A 21,611-nucleotide genomic window follows, 5' to 3' on the forward strand; every position below is an offset into this window, starting at 1 on the left:
GCATCTCATGCATCTCGGTACTCATACCGTGGGCACAATGTATTATTACAAACAGACAGGCATGCACACACACACATACACACACACACACCACACACACACACACACACACACACACACACACACACACACACACACACACACACACACACACACACACACACACACATATTGCATATATAAACACACGTATGCATACACACACATATACACACTAAGGCTGTCCCCGAAGCCTGTTTTTGGGATTCGAACTTCGTCAGGGTTTTATATCCTCAATTTGAATAAAGTGATGAATCTGATTAAATTAGTCTCTTTTTTATTAAATCAACTTTCTTTCATGAATATAACGTTTTTTTTTAATACTATAATATTAGTGTAGCAGCCTAATCTTTATCGGCAACTGTGAAGAAAAACCACATTGGTTCAAACAGAATGAATAGACACATAAAAGAAACATAAAAAAAAATATTCGAATTTTGATTTAGAATTCGAATTTGAATGTTAAATTAACATAACGAACGAACGTTCAAATGTTCGAACATTCGGGCTCAGCCTTAATACACACACATACAGATATCACACACACACACACACACACACACACACACACACACACACACACACACACACACACACACACACACACACACACACACACACACACACACACACACACACACACACACACACACTATTATTATTAGTATTATTACACACATTTAGAATCTGTATTTATGTCCACATAAATACAATGTCTAAAGGACACAAATATTATCAGTGCACTTGTACATTGTGGGTTATTCTGTTACATTTGTGCCCAAATTGGCAATGGCAACCAAAGTTACACACACACACACACACACACACACACACACACACAGACACACACACACACACACACACACACACACACACACACACACACACACACACACACACACACACACACACACACACACACACACACACACACACACACACACACACACACACACACACACACACACACACACACACACACACACACACACACACACACACACACACACACACACTCACACATAGGATGATGAACCTGACAATCAGCACACAGCTCATGGGTACAGATAGCAGCGTCTTCTCCAAATTGCGCGGCTGCCAATAATAGCTGACACTGAGCACACACACACACACACACACACACACACACACACACACACACACACACACACACACACACACACACACACACGTAGAATGAATGAATGAATGAAAACTTTATTTAACAGATTGCAGAATGGGTACAATACAGTATGGCTCAATACATACAATTGTTAAGGGGATGCAGACCTGAGAAAGACGTTTGTCTTGTTTCCATCAGGGTCCCCCATTTTCAATTCATATAGACATTTATGACATACACAACATACATGACATTTATGGCATAGGGACATATAGGTATTTAGTACTGATACATTTGTGACATAAACGGTATTCCAATATACAGTACTGTTACCCCTAGATCCTGACAGAGTATATACATATGATGGGGAGGGGACTGTACATTAGGAGGGGGTGGGTGGGTGGGAGAGAAATATACATACGGCGGGGAGGGAATATATACATGCGGTGGGGAGGAGACTGTCTATTAGGAGGTGGTGGGGTTTTTTGGCATTTACATCCACGCGTTAGTTACACCCACCCATATCCATACCGTTCGCCTGAGTGTGTCAAATCTCATTGACACTCACTGGTCATTAGGCATGTGAAGCTATCCTAAGCACATACTAACAGCCAGCTACACACACACACGCACGCACGCACGCACGCACGCACGCACGCACGCACGCACACACACACACACACACACACACACACACACACACACACACACACACACACACACACACACACACACACACACACACACACACACACACACACACACACACACACACACACACACACACACACACACACACACACACACACACACTACAGCTGCTGTTGTGGTCATGTGCAGACCTCTGGCACGCCTTGCCCCATAAGTAAACCCGTGCTCCAGGTATGTGTGGCATGCGAGGCGTCCCACGCCAGGGGCACGGTGCACGGGCGCAGGGGTCAAGGAGAACCTCAGCGGAGGTCAGGAGCGTCAGCTATTTGAACAGCAAGGTCAAGACTCCTCGTATGTGAGGGGGGCAGGTTGGTCAGAAGGGCTGGAGATGAGATGATATGAGCCTTGTGCTCGGCTGCTCCTCGCCTGTGGAACGCCCTCCCTGGCTACCTGAGAGCACCACAAACCACTGATTCTTTTAAAAGAGGACTAAAAACGTACCTCCTCACCAAAGCGTTTTCTTAGTTTTAACCTTTTATACATGCCTTGTGTGTTTTATCCCTTTTTTTGTATGTTTTTATGCTTTGTTTTTTAATTGCCTAGGATTCTATGTTTTTACCCTGTAGCACGTTGAGATTTGGTTCCAAATGTAAAGTGCACTACAAATTAAATGTATTATTATTATTATTATTATTATTATTATTATTATTATTATTATTATTATTATTATTATTATTATTATTATTATTATTATTATTATTATTATTATTATTATTATTAGTACCAAACAACTTCAATGCTATAGGCTAGAGACTATGTTCTCCCCAGTGTTATGCGCGTTGCCGTGGCGATGGGATTTTCTGTGTATCTGTGTGACTGTCTGTGTGAGTGTGTGTGTGAGTGTGTGTGTTGGTGGTGGTGGGGGGGTAAACATTTAGATGCATGGGACATTAGTTTGCTGTTATAGAATCTAAAAAAAGTTTAAAACTTTTCTCCAACAGTTAACTCCTCTTGGAGGCATGACTTTGACTATAATATAGATTGTTATCTGTGCAGAACTTGTCACCAGAGTTCATCCAGGAAATGCGAAACTCGTATTAAAAGTTCATACATATAGTGATCTATGCATGAAAAACTAAATTCAGTGATTATCTTAGTGATAACAAGATTGTGAAGCTCAGAACGGCAAACTGTTTCTGGAAAAGGATAATGTTAACAGACTTGGGGGAAGACATGAGGGGGGTGGGAGGGGTTTGGGGTGTTCATATATTATTGTATTCTCAATGAGGGCAAAAGTGTAAGGATTCTGCTAAGCCATTTTCAGTATACAAAATAACCAAACAAATGGTTATTCAGTATACAAAATGTTTTAAGTGTTGGAGGGGATCTTTTTTTGTGTGATACATTTAAAAATATATATATATTTTTATTTTACATGAAACAAGACAATACAATACAGTAATAACAACAATAAACAGGACTTCACAGGACATAGTAACAACAACAACAACAACAACAACAACAACAACAATAACAACAATAACGACAACGGAAATAACAAACAATAAAACAAAACATAAAAATGTAATTGTGTTACCACAGAAAAAAATACATGTCCTCCCCCCCCACCCCAGTACCCCCGGACCCCCCAAAGTAGTTCAAAACCAAAAAACAGGATTATCATTTTGATATCCGATCAGATCAGGAAATCAAATCCAAACTTTAATTTGGATCAAATCTTCAAAACGGGTAGTTCAAACCGAGAACACAGGATTGGGATCAGTTTGAACTAGTGCTGTCAGGCGATTAAAGAAAATTATCTAATTAATTACAGGATTTGTAATTAATTAATCTAATTAATCGCATTTTAATCGCATAACCATTTTATGCCTGATATTCTATAATCATATTTCAAATTGCATGTGTCCGGATGGCAGAATTAAGTACTGTATCTACAAAACTGTTAGGATTGGTGGGGTAGTGAGGGAAGGAGAGTAGAACCCAATTTGCAGGAAAAGAATGAGGGAGGCAGAGAAGGATTCGTGTAGATAAGGACTTTACTATTTCAACTTAACACTACACGAAACAAAAAAGAACATAAACGGCGCAGCCGTGCTGGCACTAATAAACGGCAAACTTCAGAACACGGAAAACGTAAACGGTGCAGTCGAGCTGGCACTAATAAACAGCTAACTTGAGAACACGGAAAATAAACAGGGAACAACAAAACACTAACACTTACTTAGTACGAAAAGCATTGTGCAACAACGACGTGGACAGGAACAGGGGGAAACTGGAGGTATGATGCCACAACGAAGTGAGGAAAGACACACACTTAAATACCAGACTAATTACAATTGGCCACACCTGGCCAGGCCAGTCTAACACACAAACATCAACCAACTAGACACAAAAGCATTATTACAAAACCAGACAGGGGAACAACATCACACAAGGGGAGGGAAAGTCAACAACAGCACACACCATGAAATCACATTAATCATACTATTAATTATATTAATTACATTTGTCAACATGGTTAATGTGCAGGCCTGCACCATCTGCTGATGACCACTAGAGGGTGGTATGAGTATGGTATGGCAAATACATTTTATCTTATATTTTTGGTCACGTTTGTGGTGGCCTATTTCGTTTTCAACCAAATGTTGATGACATTGTGTTTAGTAACACAACAAAGATTGTCAATCACAAATGTAATTTAGATTAAAGAAACATATCTTCGGGCGGCTGGGTAGCGCAGCGGACTAAGCGCCTGCCTACCACCGCAGAGACACTGGTATCGAATCCAGCTGTCAGCGGTACCTCCGGCTTGGTCGGTCGTCCATACTAACACAATTAGCAGGTGGGAAGCCGGTGGGGTGTGTATCCTGGTCGTTGTAAACAGCGACTCCTACAGGTCGGTTGGGGCACCTGCTCAGCGAGGAAGGGAACTGGGGGAAGTAGTGTGATCCTCCCACGCGTTACGCTCCCCCAGAGAGAGTCCTCGCTGTCAGGTGAAAAGAAGCGGCTGGTTGACTCCACATGTATCGGAGGAGACATGTGATAGTATCTATCAACCCTCCCTAGACCGGCAAGTGGGGGGAAAATGCATGCAACGACCAGGAAGGGAATTGGCAAAGCGACTAAATTGGGATGGGAGAAAAATACAGAAAAAGGGGGAGAAAAAGTAGAAAAAAGAAACATATCTTCAACAAAAACAAAGTCCATCATCTGTCATCACCTTCAGCAAACTGAAACCTCACTTAGAATTCAGCTCTCAAAGCACACCTGGATGATCCAGCTACCTTTGAATTAATGTTTTTTTGTTGTTACCCTAGTGTTTTCTTTTATTACAATTTCATTATGATTTTATGTCCTTTATGTATTTAAAAAAATAATTAGACATTATAGATGTCTCTGCAATGTGGTCTCTTGTCTTCCTTGTATTATTTTTCATATCCACTAGGAGATCGGTAGGATTAAAGCACTGATATTCAGGATCTAGTCATCTTGAAAAGTCTGAATCTGGATCAGGGTGATCCTATCCTGGATTGCTTTGAAATACTGGGACAAAATCTGGCCGAGTTGTCTGATCCTGGATCACAAAAAATGGGATTTCAAAATCTGATCGGATCTGATTGAGATTAAAAGTTAAAAGAACTACTGTACCCTGGTCATGATTTCTGGAAAGAGACATTGCTTTTGAGTTTTTAGGCAGACATCTCCAAAACTAAGTAAGTCACACCAAAAGTATTTGGATGGATAGATGGTGCTCTGGTGTTTGGTTGTTTCAAAATTTTGAGTGAACTTACCCTTTAAGAACAGAAAATGTGACTGGAGCACAAACGAGAAACTGGTTATTTATTTATTATTCTGTACAGAGAGGCATTTACCATGCAAATAGCAGTGACTGTTATTCACTGAATAATTGTTTATAAAAGCACCATACCGACGTCTATGTTAGAAACAGCTAGCATTATATTAGCAAGACAAATTACATGAATTCCCCACATTTTAATGGTTTTATTCCCTCTGTAAATAAGCCAACGAGAGAATTGTATTGTTGCCACTGTGCAAATGCTGCTCCCTGCCTATAATGTAATCCCTGGCTGGAGCTGTTGTTGTTGTTGTTGTTGTTGTTGTTCAGTGTTGTTTATCCCTCAGAAAACACAGAATATAATATCCTCTCCGCAGAATATACAGTGAAACAGGGAACGCATTCATTATGCACACATGCAGATGATAACTGTCTCAGCTCGTAAGAAAGCAGTATAAACACAGGGCATTTTAATGCTTAGTGTCAGAGCAAACAGAGAGTGAACCCCCCTCCCAACCCCCCCATCCCTGCCTGTTTACGAGTGTCGAGGTCACCGCGGTTCAGTAACAGTGAGAGGGAATGCAGCGACGTGTCTCCGTAGTGAAAGACGTCCACCTGTCTCCGCCACCATCAGGGGACACAACTGTCGCGGACAGAAGGCCGTGGGAAAAGCCTGCGCACGGTCGCTGTGATGGTTTGTGAGTCTGTCTGGGATTAGGAAGGTCAACAGTTGATCCTCTGCGGGGGCTCAGAGCTAAATTTACCGTCAAACAGAGTCAGATGCGTTGGCACTTGTCCTGCATGTGCTGCTGAACAGCATTAGGTGACAAAGACGATTGTGATCTCTCCGTCCACGGCCGGTCCGCTCTATGTTTAGAGATGCATGAAAAGCCTATAGTCCTGGAATAATTAGGTTTCCTCAATAGAGATCTCCACTGGAAGATCTCCTAATGAACCTATGGACATTAGGGAAGCTACTGTAGATAAAAAAAAAAAAAAAAAAAAAGCTAAACACTTTACCTCTTCACCATAGCCTTGCTGCTGATTGTACTGTAGATTGCAATATTTTACTCTGTCCATTGTATTTGATCTCTTTTATTACTTTTATTACAGGTTCTAAACTGTCAGGTATCGAACTGTGTGGGTATCAAGCAGGAAAAAAGACTGTCAGGCTTTAAGACTGTGTAGTGGACCCAGGCCTAGAACTGCGCCCTGAGAGAGGGAACTGCGCCCTGAGAGGGAGGTTCGAAGGGTCAAAGGGTCAAAGTGGGCATCAAACAGGAGGGAAGACTGTCAGGCTTTAAACTGTGGATACCAAACAGGGAAGGTAAAGATGACTAGCCTACAGTAATCCAGAACTATTTTATTGCACTGCACTGTTGCATCATTTTACAGTTTATTCTATTCTACTATTTTATTGCACTGCACTATTGCACAATTTTACTCTTTTTATTGTTGTCTATTTTTTAAACTGAATCAAACCATAAACAAGATGGCCTGTTGGGATGTTAGATCCTAATAATGAAAAACTGATTTTATATGTCTGCACTTTATGTGCTCATTTTATGCCCGTCTTTTTTCTGTTGTGAAGCACTTTGAGCTGCATTTTTTGTATGAAAGGTGCTCTACAAATAAAGTGGATTAAGTAAGGTTTACATGCTTAAATATCCCCTCCTTGTGTAAAACCCTTAAAGAATGTTCCCTGCTGAATAACTAAATAATGGTTTGGTTCCACCAAATTGTTCAAAAATGGCTTAGCAGCATCTCTACACCTTTACCTTCACTGAGAATGCAAGTATCTATGAATGTGCAGATTGACAACAATTGATATTCACCAGAAAATCTGAGTTAGTAGCAATGTACACTGAACTCTCCACTCACAAGTACACATGAGCACATACAGACACACACACACACACACAACACAACACTCATGCGGCAACCGCTAAATCTATCACACAAAATCTCTGTGAGGGCTGGCCCAGTACTGCGCGCTTCCAGGTACCAATTACCATCACGCACCTGAAAGGAGTTTCCAATCAGCTCGAGGGGAGCCCTTTTATACACGGGGTTCTGAACATTCAGTGGCGGGTCGTTTTGCTCACCACCAGCTATTGCTTGTTCCTCTTGTGTTGTTTCTCCAGTACGCCCTTGGAAGTCGCCGTTGTTACCTCTCTCTGCCTCCGTGGACCCGTTTTTGGAAGTCTATTTTTTGATGCTCTGATTTCCTAATTTTTTCCCGGACTCACGACCTTCATTCTGTTTTTTGTGTGTTCCTTAACACTGAAGAAGTGTCGCTTTGTTTTGGTACTGGACTCTGCTTTGTTACTGGACTGCCTCGTAATCCCTACGTTCTATTAATGACATTCTCCGTTTTTCTGTTCCTCCCCGAGTGGATATTCAATAAGCCGCAAAGCCTGAATGCTTTTATGTTGTTTTTTGCTAGTCTCTGTTTGTAAATAAATACGCCCATCGTTTTTGGCTAACTCTGAACTACCTGTCTGTGTCGTGCTGTTGGGGTTGTTTACAAACCATAACAATCTCACTTTATAAAAATAGAAAGTCACTTTAAAGGAAGGAGGTACTAATAGTATAGTTTAGACACATTAAGAGTTAAAATAGTAAATTGTATAGTGTCTATAGGAACCAGTTTCTCAGGAACTCAGCATGTCTTTTTTTTCCATGCATATCTTGTGTCTTACCTATTTTTTTTCCTATGTTTATTTTTTTCTACGCCTATTTTATTATTGTATTTTGCACAATCAATGCGGGCAAGACCACCCACATTTCACTGTATGATTCTTGATTCTTGATTCTTTCAAGACAATACCTACTCAGCTTTCTGTGTTGCTGAAGCTAAATGTGTGGAGTTACAGAACCACATATTGGACCGTGAGAGGTTGTGCCTGTTAGTGACATCACACATGCAATTCACATTTCAGGGAAGTACAGAGAAGTTCTGCACAAATAACAATCTGTATAATCAACGTCATGCCTTCCAAAAAATACATGGGATCTTCATGGGCCAGTCTTTGAAACTGGCCACAAATGTCATAGACAGCATGATAAAAAAAAGAAGGTTGGTCAAGTTTTTGAGTCAATGAGCAGAAGGTACAGAAGTGACCGCTGTATAGGCTGTATATTGGTTATGGGAAATTTGATTTCATTGAAGTTTATTTCAAATATGCAACATCAAACAAACATCAAGTACAGTTATATATCGTAATAGCTTACGCTCTGCTCGTAGTGGAACCTTATCCCTTTCAATCTAATTCTGAATAAAATGTCTCCACATGTACACACCCATCCGCCTGGCCACACCCACATCCGCTCCTCTACATAAGTGGGGACGTGGCCATACTAACAGCTCCTTCCCTATTTTCACCACCGACAAGTGTCTGTATACACCACTTGAGTTTAGTGCCGAAATAGTTGTTGGAAAGGAGCTACGTGGACATTGTATCTTATTTTTCTCTCTCTCGCCAATTTACGAGAAAAGCTAAGTCATAATGTCTGCACCTTCGGGGGGTTCGAGTGCTCACAACGTCACCCTTCACCAGCGCTTCTCCATTGCCGCGTCTGCCGTGCGTCGTGGGGCTGCTCTGACTCCACGGTCGTGGCGGTCAGATACGCCCGGGCGGCACCCGGTGGTGAGTGCCTCTCCGAGGGGCCGTTGAGCCGCCGTCTCCCGTGAGATGGACTAGTTCCGGCCCTGGTTCCCCCGCCAGTGGACGGTCGGCGGACAGGCCGACAGCTCCTCTGGTGGCTGGGGATTTGCGACGCAGACTCTTTGCCTCTGCTCGCTCCTGTCGTAGGGCGACGAGCTGCAGGGGCAAACGGCCTGGCTTTGGGGTTGTGCTGGAGCCGGACGAGAGTGCTCTTGCCCTGTCTCCATTTCCGATGGAACCTCAGGATCACATGGAGGGGGCGAGAGCGCTCTTGTTTGATGCCCCAGTGGAGACGTATCATTCTCCCCCTCGGGGTGTGGCAGGGAGTGTTGCGTCTCCTTGGGGTCCCTTGTTCTCCGGTGTTGGGTTAGAACCTCCGACCCTGAGACAAGATGCCCAGCTATCTGCCGCGAGTGACATGGAGGGAGGTACGCAAGGGGAGTTGCTTGCCTTGTTCCCCGGGCTCATGGCGGCCGCCGCAGCCGCTAATGTCGTGGCGTTGCCGCAACCTCTGCCTGCACCTGTTCCTGATGACATGATAGGTCATCTCTGGCAACGTCGTCCTGTGAGAGAGACGGGCGTTGTCTGCCCATTCTTCCTTTCAATGGAGGCCTACGTGAAACAGGGACAGGTAATCTCCTGCATCACTGGCCTTTCCCCTGCCTACGTGCCAGTCATGCGGGTGGCGGGTTTGGTCCAGGGACTAAAGGATGGGGTGCCTCGGCTTGATAGCCCGATGACATCCATACTTTGTCCCGGCAGATGGCTAATTGAAGTGACCAGGCGTACATCGCCGCGACTCAGAGCCTAGCTGCGACGTCTAACATCGCGCAGCTAGCACGCTACATGTCGGGGATGATGGCGGGCGGGTCGGTATTGGATGACCATCATCAATATCTTCACGCCCAAGCAGCTGGAGCCATCCTGCACCTTACCCAGCTGCAGGTGATAGCCGCCGGAAAGGGGCGCGCCCTGGCCACTCTATCCCAGCGCCACCTTTGGCTGGAGCAGGCGAGGGTGCCGGAACAGAAGAGGATTCCCCTGCTCACGGCCCCCCTCTCCGATGCTGGGCTGTTCGGGTCGGCCATGCAACAGATGACGGCAGCCTGCAGAGAGATGGAGGAGGAGCGCTTTGTGCTCCAACCCCATTTCCCCCGACCCGATGCCACCGGTGATGGCCGACGTAAACAACGCCGGCAGAGGACCGCGACCGTTGCCTCCGCCACCACCGCAGCCGCTGCTGGGCCTTCGTCAAAGAAGGCCAGGAGTGGAGGGAGTGCCTCGGCCGCGGCAGCCAGCCGCACCACGCCCGGAGGTGACGGTAGGGATCAACGTGACCAGGTTTCCCAGAACCGTCCCTGCGCGCTAGTGACACTCCCCATTTACCCCTGTCCCCTTCCCCTCCCCGACATATAATTTTGTTACTAAATAAAAGGTCCCTCCTGGTGGGGGACTGTTTTTTGTTACAAACTGTGTGTTTATTCACTGTTATATATTGGGGATACGATGTGTAAACCCTCACCTAGCTGTGGGGTTATGTGTTGTTTAGGAGAGTAGGACAGTTTCTTGTAAATCGTTCTGGTCGCTATATATATGTGTGCTTGGCAAGGCCTGTGGCTAGCACTCGGTCGAAAGACTTGTCTTCCCTCATCATGAAGAAGACTGTGTTCTTCTTGCAATGGTAAACTTTACCGTTTTTTATCTGAGGGGGTTGTGTGTATTCTGTTACGTTGGAAACATGGCATCGAGTCCACAACTTGGTTAGAGTGTTGCCTACAGAAGTGCTCATATATGTAGCTTGTACCGAGGTCTTTGACCCTCTCTTTAAACGTCTGTGTTTTTTGTAGACATAAACACGGTGATGTGTTTCGCACATGAGCCTAAAGCCTTGTATATAAAACCCGTTCGCAAACGAGTTGTCGTCTGTGGCTGGCGTGCATTTGGTTTAGCTTATCCTAGTGGATATATGCTTTTCATGTAGCATGCTAGGTACACGGGTATCATCGCTGCTGGTTGTTTTTCATCGTATCCGGGGTGTGGGGTCATGAGGGGGTGAACTGATAAACCTCCCTCCCCTTTTTTCTGATTGGTCAGGGGGTTGGACCTCCTGGCCTTCGGGCTTCCTGTCACGCTGTTGGGTCAGCGCGTCACAGGGTAGGGAGAGGGGGGGGGGGGGGGGGGAGGGAGTTCCCTGGTCCCACGCCATATTTGGGCAGGTGGGTCACGGAATTCCCCCCCCCATAGAGTACGTCACTGGGCGCGTTTCTATTGGTTGTGAGACTTCCATGTTGTGGACCTCTGTTATTGTCAAGATGAGTTATGCGGTGCGTGAGAACTTAAAAATACGTTTTCTGCTCTGCGCTCTGTTGAATATGTCTTGAGCTTTTGGTCACGTAGCTCAATGTTACATATATCTTTTCAATTATTACTCACGTGGGAAGTCTCTCTGGGGGTTCCCTGTCTCCTCTCTTTTATACAGAGCAGGGTTGACAGGCATGTTTTCCCTCGGACGCGTCATATGGGACCCATTTCTGTGTCTCTTGGCCAGCTTCCTGCCGCTCTCCCAGGTGGCTTGGAGGGAACATTATCTGGGTTCTTGTTAGAATTACCATTGATATGTTTTGGGTCTCGACGTGTACATAGTGCTGGCCCTGGGTGCTTCTGTGTGGAACCACGCATGGGCTTGCGCGCCTTGGTTGCTCATCATGGAAACTGCGTTTTTTATGGGGCAACTAGGATGGAGTTTGTCTCTTCCGAGCGCCAGTGTACTAGGTTAGTCTCGATGAATTCTCGTTCATCTCTGGGGGGAGATAACAGAATAGATCAAAGCATTGGCGGCAGGGTCTCACACCCTTGGGGTGGGCCACCGGGCGTGGTGCTTTTATGTTCTGACCGTCTTGGTGGCAGTGACGCGGGAAGTGGGGGTGCGGCGGGTGCGCCAGCACCCCCTGCTGGCGGGGAGTGTAACTGCAACTGCAAGGTTGTTTTGGCTTTTATTAAGTTGTAATACCGAGGCTACTCAATGTCACAGAGCGGAGCGGCACTGCAGATTTACCCTACTCTTGGAATTCATTGCCAGATCCTCATAGGGGCGCTGTCTCGATAATGCAGTGTTATTAAAGCAGCGTGTAGCCGACGCATGAACCAGTTGGGATTCGAATAGACGCGGCCTGGAAGCGGCAACGCGGAACTGGAAATCCGTTGGTAAAAAAATAGCGGCCTGGAATAGTTTTTGGGAGGCTCAGACAATTCGCAGTAAAGGAATATATCTGTCGGCGATGTTGTATGTGGGAACGAATTGCAGAGGGAGGACTGACTGAAGTGGAGAGTGTGTTTACTTGTGTCTCAGAAAATAAATGTCTCAAAAACGAATATCTGATTTCTTTAATAATAATAACCTGGCCTTGCTGCATATGCATCAGGATATTCTGGACTCACTGGACATTCATGTTGTCATGAAGGAGTTTATTTCCACCACTCCTGAACGCAAGACCACCTTCAGTGTTTTACCGTCTTCGGAATAGGTAATGTGTGTTTATTATCGCTCCTGCGGCGATTGTTGTTGTGACAGTGACACACACACACACAGATCCTGTGCGGTGTGCGAAATGAAAGTCCAAACGCTAGTTGTTTCCGCTTGCGTGCATGTGCTATAAGTATAAAGTATAAAGCTAAGCTTTGCAAAAAAGGAATGCAAATCGCTTTTGTTTTCTGCAAAATGGGGGGTAAGCTTAAGGGGCTAGACTAGCTTTCAGCGGGATAGCTTTCTACTGAACGCACAGAGATCTATCTATCTAGGTCGTCCTTGGACGGGCCCTCCATCGGTGCTTCCAGTCATCCCGATCCTCCATACATCTGGCTAGCTCGCCGGTGCTTCCTGCTCCCGCATCTCTCCTGAGTACGTCCACGTAGGTTAATGTGGGACGTCCTCGTGATCGATGCCCGTGTGTTGGCTCCCACAGCACAAGTTTGCTGGTTGGCAGCTCATGGTGTCTCTGGCAGTGACCTGCCAGCCTCATTCTCCTGACTGCCACTTTATCGCTCACCCTTAGCATCCCCTCATACAAGTTTGCATTAGTGACATCCCTGTTGATGTTGAGCACCACACGCATCATTCTGGTGTAGCACCCATCCAGGGACTTCTGCAGGTGGGCTTCAGGGTCCAGCATTCACTGCCATACAGAAGAACAGACTCAACTGTTGCATGAAAGAAGTTGAGCTTGATTTGACGGGGGAGGTTGGATTTCCACACACTGGTCATGCCGTTCAGAGCCCTCCATGCAAGCGCCTTCCTCACTTTAAGGTCTTGCTCGGATGAGTTGACCCACGAGCCCAGGTATTTGAAATCACCGACTTCCTTTAGAGCAGTGCCTCCTGTTGTCGTTAGAGGTGGATGATCCGGGAGGATGTTATAGGTTATGACCTCGGTTTTCTTGGCATTTAGCCTAAGGCCAACCTTGGCGCACTCCGTCTCCACTCTGCACAGGAGTTCCTGTGCCTGCTCCACATGGTCAGAGAGCAGGCTGATGTCGTCCACGTAATCCAGGTCTGTTAGGACTACGGCGGGGTGTTGTCTCGATCTCCTTGGGGTTATTGTGAGACCAAGTTCCTGCTCCCGTCCATTGATGGCCTTCCTGAGCGCATAGTCGAGGACTATGACGAAAAGGAAGGGGGCAACGGTGTCCCCTTGCATCACCCCAGCCAGGATGTCAAACTCTTCACTGTTGCCATCTGGGGTTACCAACTTGGCCCTTGTACCCGTGTGCATGGTCCCTATGGCCCGGAGTAGCCCTAACGCACAGAGAGGAAACTGGTATGTATCTTCTTGTCTGATTCTGGAGATAATCAGTAATCACAATAATCACCTTCATACCCCCACTCAACCCCTCATACACAAACTCAACCACCCTACGTCCCCATCCACCCCCTCATACCTCCACCCCCTCATACCTCCACCCCCCCCCCCCCCCCCCACACCTTCATAATCAGCTCTTTATTTGTTCTTCTTTCTCCTTCTCATGCTCCCCCACTCAACCGTGGTTCAGGTACGACGCACCTGAATTAACTGGTAATATAAGTCACTGTAAGTCACCCGCTTCCTTCATTGTGAGAACTGGGGTCTGGAGCACAGCCCAATTGCTGAATACACGAGAAGAGATAGGAGCGGTTTCAAGGGTGTTTAATGTCAATTGAGCAACACAGGAATTGGGGGGAAATAGAACGGGGTTATGTTCTGTCCTGTGGCTGCCGCGGCGGCAGTGAGCGAGCAAGCGGTCCTGGTGCTTGTCTTGGGAGCTGCTGGGTTGCAGCGGGAGAACAAGTGTTCCTTTTCGGGAACAGGTGACGTCCAGGCAGGGACAGCGGTCCTTTGGGGCACAGGAGAGAAACGGGTTAGAGCAAGCAAATACACAGTGGGTATCTAGCAGCAGAGCTTTCGGCAGAGACGTCATACCTGGCAGTGGTAATTAATACCACGACAGCTTCTGGTCAGCGTCGAGGTGTAGAAACAGTCCCCCCATCAGGGAAGGGTTGAGTGCAGCTGTGGAGAGTGGGGTGCTTGACCGCGTGTGAATTAGGGGGATGGAATACAGCTGGGCGTATGAGGGTGAAGGAAGGGGTGACTGGAGAAAGAGAAGATGAGGAGGAGTGCGCAGTGGATGGAGAGGGGGATGAAGAGGAGCGTGTGGAGGACGTGAGGGGAAAAGGAGGGGGAGTGAAGTAGGCCCATGCTGTGATTATGACAGGACCCCCCCCCCCTCGACGGGCGCCCAGGCTTGTCAGGGTGAGCCCGATGAAAGTCCTCCACGTAGGCCGGGTGGTCGTCTATCACCAGCGGAGGAGGGGGCTCTGGAGCAGGGGGAGACAGGGGACTGGAGACCACCGGTTTGAGCTGGGAGACATGGAAGGAAGGGTGAATATGGGGGGGGGGCTGGAGCTTGGCAACAGAGGGATTAATGAGGGACAGGATCTTGTAGGGCCCCACGAAACGGGGGGTTAGCTTCCGTGAGACGGATTTGAGTGGCAGGTCCCGAGACGAGAGCCATACCATCTGACCTGGTACATAGGCGGGAGCCGGGGTCCGGTGGCGGTCGGCGAAGCGCCGGTTCTGGTCCGCAGTCCGGAGCAGCGCAGCCCTCGTCTCCTCCCAGATCATCCTGCAGCGACGGAGATGGTCTTGCACCGACGGCACGGCGATCTCCTCTTCCTGGGCAGGGAACAGCGGGGGTTGGTAGCCCAAAGATTACTCAAAGGGGGACTGACCTGTGGCCGTTGAAGACAGGGAATTGTGGGCGTATTCAACCCATGGCAGGAAGGCGCTCCAGCCGGAGGGGTCCCGGGCTGTCACGCAGCGGATTGCGGATCCCAGGTCCTGGTTGGCCCGCTCCGACTGGCCGTTGGTCTGTGGGTGGAACCCGGAGGAGAGGCTGACTGTGGCCCCCAGAGCCCGACAGAAAGCCCTCCAGACCTGGGATATGAACTGAGGGCCCCTGTCGGAGACGATGTCAGCCGGGATCCCATGGAGCCGGAAGACATGGAGTACCATCAGGTCAGCAGTCTCTGCAGCAGAGGGGAGTTTGGGAAGAGCAACGAAGTGCACAGCCTTTGAGAAACGGTCAACAATGGTGAGGATGGCAGTGTTACCGTGTGAGAGGGGAAGGCCGGTGACGAAGTCCAGGGCGACGTGCGACCAGGGCCGACCGGGGACTGGGAGCGGACGAAGGAGCCCGGCGGGCGGTCGATGGGAGGCCTTCGCACAAGCACACACGGTGCACGCCAGGACGAAAGCGTGGGTGTCCTCTCTCATGGTGACCCACCAGAAGTGCCTCTTCAGCAGGGATAGTGTCCAGTCGATCCCCGGGTGGCACGCGAACCGGGAAGCGTGAACCCACTCGAGCACCTGGGAGCGGACGAGGTCAGGGACAAAAAGCCGGTTAGGTGGACCATTACCTGGGTCCGGCTGGGCACGCTGTGCCTCCCTGACGATGGACTGGATCTCCCAGGTGGCAGTGGCCACCAGACAGGAAGTGGAAAGGATGGTGTCGGGGTGTGTGGGCCCCTCCTCAGGGACGAACTGCCGGGAGAGGGCGTCTGGCTTGGTGTTCTTGGAACCAGGCCGGTAGGTCAGGGTGAAGTTAAACCTAGCGAAGAACAGCGCCCAGCGAGCCTGGCGAGAGTTCAGGCGCTTGGCCGTTGAGACGTAGGCGAGGTTCTTGTGGTCCGTCCAAACCAGGAAGGGGACCTCCGATCCCTCCAGCCAGTGCCTCCATTCCTCCAGGGCTAGCTTGACCGCCAGGAGCTCCAGGTTCCCGATGTCGTAGTTGACCTTGGCTGGGGTTAGGCGGCGTGAGAAAAAGGCGCAGGGGTGCAGCTTCTGGTCGGTGGCAGAGCGCTGGGAAAGAACCGCCCCTACTCCGGTGAAGGAGGCGTCCACCTCCACCATGAACTGGCGGGACGTGTCCGGCTGGACGAGGATGGGAGCGGTGGTGAAGCGCCGGCGCAGCTCGGCGAAGGCGAAGTCCACTGCGTCGGACCAGACGAAGGGCACCGAAGGCGAGGTGAGTTGGGTGAGGGGCGCCGCGACCAGGCTGTAGTCCCTGATGAAGCGCCGATAAAAGTTGGCAAATCCCAGGAAGCGTTGGAGCTGTTTGACGTTGGTGGGACGGGGCCAGTCGGACACCGCTCTGATCTTCTTGGGGTCTGCCCCGATCTTGCCGCCCTCTATGATGTAGCCGAGGAAGCGGATGGAGGAGACGTGGAACTCACACTTCTCCGCCTTGACGAACAGCTTGTTCTCTAGAAGACGCTGGAAGACCCGGCGGACGTGCTGGACGTGCTCCTCCATGGAGCGGGAGAAGATCAGGATGTCGTCTAAGTAGACGAATACGGAGCGGTGGAGTACGTCACGGAGAACGTCATTGACGAGGGCCTGGAAGACAGCAGGGGCGTTGGTCAGGCCGAAGGGCATTACCTTGTACTCGAAGTGGCCGAGTGGTGTCTTGAAGGCCGTCTTCCACTCGTCTCCCTCCCGCATGCGGACAAGGTGGTAGGCGTTCCTGAGGTCCATTTTTGTGAAGATGGTGGCACCTTGCAGGGGCTCAAAAGCAGAGTCGATTAAAGGTAGGGGGTATTTGTTCTTTACCGTGATGTTGTTGAGACCCCGGTAATCAATACAGGGGCGAAGGGAACGATCCTTCTTGGAAACGAAGAAGAATCCTGCGCCGACAGGAGAGGAGGAGGGGGTGATTATGCCCGAGGCCAAGGATTCGTGAACGTACTTCTCCATTGATTCTCTCTCTGGGCGCGAGAGGTTGAACAGGCGACTAGCGGGGAGTGGCGCCCCGGGGAGTAAATCAATGGCGCAGTCGTATTGGCGATGGGGAGGCAGGGAGAGAGCCTGTTGTTTGCTGAAAACTGCTTTCAAATCGTGGTAGGCCGGCGGAATTGCAGACAGATCTATGTTCTCTTTGGGGGGGTGCGAACCGGCGCCCTCTAGTGGCGGCCGAGCCGACTGCAGACAAGCGACGTGACAGTGGGCGCTCCAGCTGGTCACCAGGCCGGTAGGCCAATTGATAACGGGATTGTGTAACTTGAGCCAAGGCATGCCAAGGACAATGGGATTGTGGGGAGAGTTGGTAACGTGAAACCGAATATTCTCGCTGTGATTCCCGGATAGCAGAAGGCGAAGGGGTACGGTGTGGCAAGTAATCCGCGTGAGAAGTTTCCCGTTTAACCCCCGGGCGTCACGGGGTATCGGCAAGGCATCAGTAGCGATGTTGTAACGGGAGACTACTCCAGCGTCGATGAGGTTCTCGTCGGCCCCTGAGTCAACCAGGGCAGATAACGGGAGTGATTGGTTATTCAGACACAGCGAGGCGCGGAATAGCATGTTTGGGACAGAGCTGGGAGCGATATCTAGACTCGAACAGACGCCCAGCGCTACTGTCGAGCCCCGTCGTTTGGGCGAAGCGAGCAAGAGGCAACGGAGTGACCCGTTTGACCGCAGTACAGGCATGCTCCTGTAGCGAGCCTGTGTCGGCGTTCGCTGGGAGGGAGACGTGAGCGGTCGAGATCCATGGGCTCGGAGGAACTATTTTCTTCAGCGCGGGCGGCGCGACGAGACGGACCGGGTATAGGCGAACGAGCGGTGCTAGCTTTCTCTCGACGACGTTCCCGAAGACACAGGTCCAGTTACCTGGCCAAATGGATTAGCTCGCTCAGGGAGGTGGGTCTTTCTTTGGACGCAAGCTCGTCTTTAATAGCGTCGTTCAAGCCCTGGCGAAAGGCGCCTCGCAACGGTGTGTCCCCCCAGTCGGAGCCGGCGGCGAGGATGTGGAAATCGATAGCGTATTCGCTTACGCTGCGGCTTCCCTGGCGGATCGAAAACAAGCCGGAGGCCCCCTCTGAGCCATCTGGAGGGTGGTCAAACACTTTACGCATGTCGTCGACGTACTCTGAGTACGAATTGCAGAGGAAGGAATTGTTGAAGTGGAGAGCGGTGGCCCATTTCAACGCCGCGCCTGTGAGCAGCGCCGACAGGTAAGCCACTTTAAACCTATCGCTGTGAAACGTGTGGGGTTGTTGTTCGAACACTAACGAGCACTGGAATAAAAACGCACGGCATTTGGAGACGCTTCCGTCGTAACGTTCTGGTGCGGGGACAGGGGGTTCTCTATGCGGGGGGCTTGGTGCAGCGGGGGTAGCGGCTGGTGGGCCCTGCTGTGCCAAGTGTGCCTCGATACGTAGATACTGTTTCTCTCGCTCAACGGAGTCGAGGGCGAGAGCGGCCAGCTGTGCCGTGACGGTGTCTAGGGAGTGAGCGAGTTGGTCAACACGGGCGGTCTGGCCGTTGATGATACTCACAGACTGCTTCTGAAACTTCTTCCATTCCTCGGTCTCGTGTACAGCTGGTGCTGTCATCATGGTCGTGGTATACTGTGAGAACTGGGGTCTGGAGCACAGCCCAATTGCTGAATACACGAGAAGAGATAGGAGCGGTTTCAAGGGTGTTTAATGTCAATTGAGCAACACAGGAATTGGGGGGAAATAGAACAGGGTTATGTTCTGTCCTGTGGCTGCCGCGGCGGCAGTGAGCGAGCAAGCGGTCCTGGTGCTTGTCTTGGGAGCTGCTGGGTTGCAGCGGGAGAACAAGTGTTCCTCTTCGGGAACAGGTGATGTCCAGGCAGGGACGGCGGTCCTTTGGGGCACAGGAGAGAAACGGGTTAGAGCAAGCAAATACACGTGGGTATCTAGCAGCAGAGCTTTCGGCAGAGACGTCGTACCTGGGCAGTGGTAATTAATACCACGACAGCTTCTGGTCAGCGTCGAGGTGTAGAAATAGTCCCCCCATCAGGGAAGGGTTGAGTGCAGCTGTGGAGAGTGGGGTGCTTGACCGCGTGTGAATTAGGGGGATGGAATACAGCTGGGCGTATGAGGGTGAAGGAAGGGGTGACTGGAGAAAGAGAGGATGAGGAGGAGTGCGCAGTGGATGGAGAGGGGGATGAAGAGGAGCGTGTGGAGGACGTGAGGGGAAAAGGAGGGGGAGTGAAGTAGGCCCGTGCTGTGATTATGACATTCATTGTTTTCGCCCCGTGGCAAAGTGTTGATAGATGAGGTTGCTGTGTTCCTTTAACCGTGATATTAACCTAATACACAGAAGAGTAATGTACGTGGCTATTGCCAGTTCCTTCCATGTGATTCAGCCTAACGAATGGAGGGAAAAGCACCAATCCAGAAGGCCTCTTATAAGTACTGTCAAAGTTTTTACTTTTTTTCTTATTTGTTTCTTCACAGTGTCTGTAAATTGGCCGTGATGCCTGCAGAGAGTGAAGTTGCACGTCAGTGCCAACAAAATAGCCAAGCCACAAGGGGAAGGAGCATTGTTCTTGGCACCCATCAAGGCGACCGCATCCAAGCACCCAGATGGACTCCAGCGAGCTCCAGCAATAACACACACATGTGCACGCTCGCACATGCATGTACATGCGCGTGCACACGCGCACACACACACACACACGGAATAGAGGTCAACTCAGGATACACGTACAATAAATCCATTGTGACTGGCTGTCTCTTTTCGCAGATATTTCGCCGCTCAGAGGCCTTATCTACCTCAGCACAGCAGGGAGAGAGAACCAGAGAACAATTAGTCTAAACACAGTCCAGGGCCCTCCGAACAGCACAGAGGGAGATCTTTAACCCTTTCACTACCACACTACAGAAGGTTAACCTTTCACTACCACACTACAGACGGGTGTGGTAGTGAAAGGGTTAACCTTCTGTAGTATGGCTGTGAAAGGGCTAACCCTTTGTCGTGTGGCAGTGAAAGGGTTAACCTTACCCAGTAAATTTCACAGAGTAAATTTTACTCAAACTGAGTACATTTTACTCAGTTTGAGTACGATTTACTCAGTTTGAGTAAGATTTTACTCAGTTTGAGTAAAATTTACTCTGCAAAATGTACTGTGTTGTCACAGTGAAAGGGTTAACCCTTTGGTAGTGTGGTAGTGAAAGGGTTAAGTATGCAGTGGAGTTAATATGTCTGTGTGAATGTATGGATTCAGCTTGTTTACATTATCCTTGTGTAACTGACGAGAGAGATTATTATTATTCTATCTAACCCCAAGTAATATTTTGTATACACAGTAAGTGCCCTTATTGTCCACATACTTATCTGCCCTGCCAAGATGAAAAGAAGCAAGCTGAGGGAATGTATATAAAACAAATATAGATCCTATTATTAAACTACAGAAAAGACCGACCGACCGACCGACCGACCGACCGACCGACCGACAGACAGACAGACAGACAGACAGACAGACAGACAGACAGACAGACAGACAGACAGACAGACAGACAGACAGACAGACAGACAGACAGACAGACAGACAGACAGACAGACAGACAGACAGACAGACAGACAGACAGACAGACAGACAGACAGACAGACAGACAGACAGACAGACAGACAGACAGACAGACAGACAGACAGACAGACAGACAGACAGACAGACAGACAGACAGACAGACAGACAGACAGACAGACAGACAGACAGACAGACAGACAGACAGACAGACAGACAGACAGACAGACAGACAGACAGACAGACAGACAGACAGACAGACAGACAGACAGACAGACAGACAGACAGACAGACAGACAGACAGACAGACAGACAGACAGACAGACAGACAGACAGACAGACAGACAGACAGACAGACAGACAGACAGACAGACAGACAGACAGACAGACAGACAGACAGACAGACAGACAGACAGACAGACAGACAGACAGACAGACAGACAGACAGACAG

The sequence above is a fragment of the Notolepis coatsorum genome (genome assembly GCF_963971535.1).
Source record: "Notolepis coatsorum genome assembly, chromosome: 5".
In the NCBI taxonomy this organism is placed as follows: Eukaryota; Metazoa; Chordata; class Actinopteri; order Aulopiformes; family Paralepididae; genus Notolepis; species Notolepis coatsorum.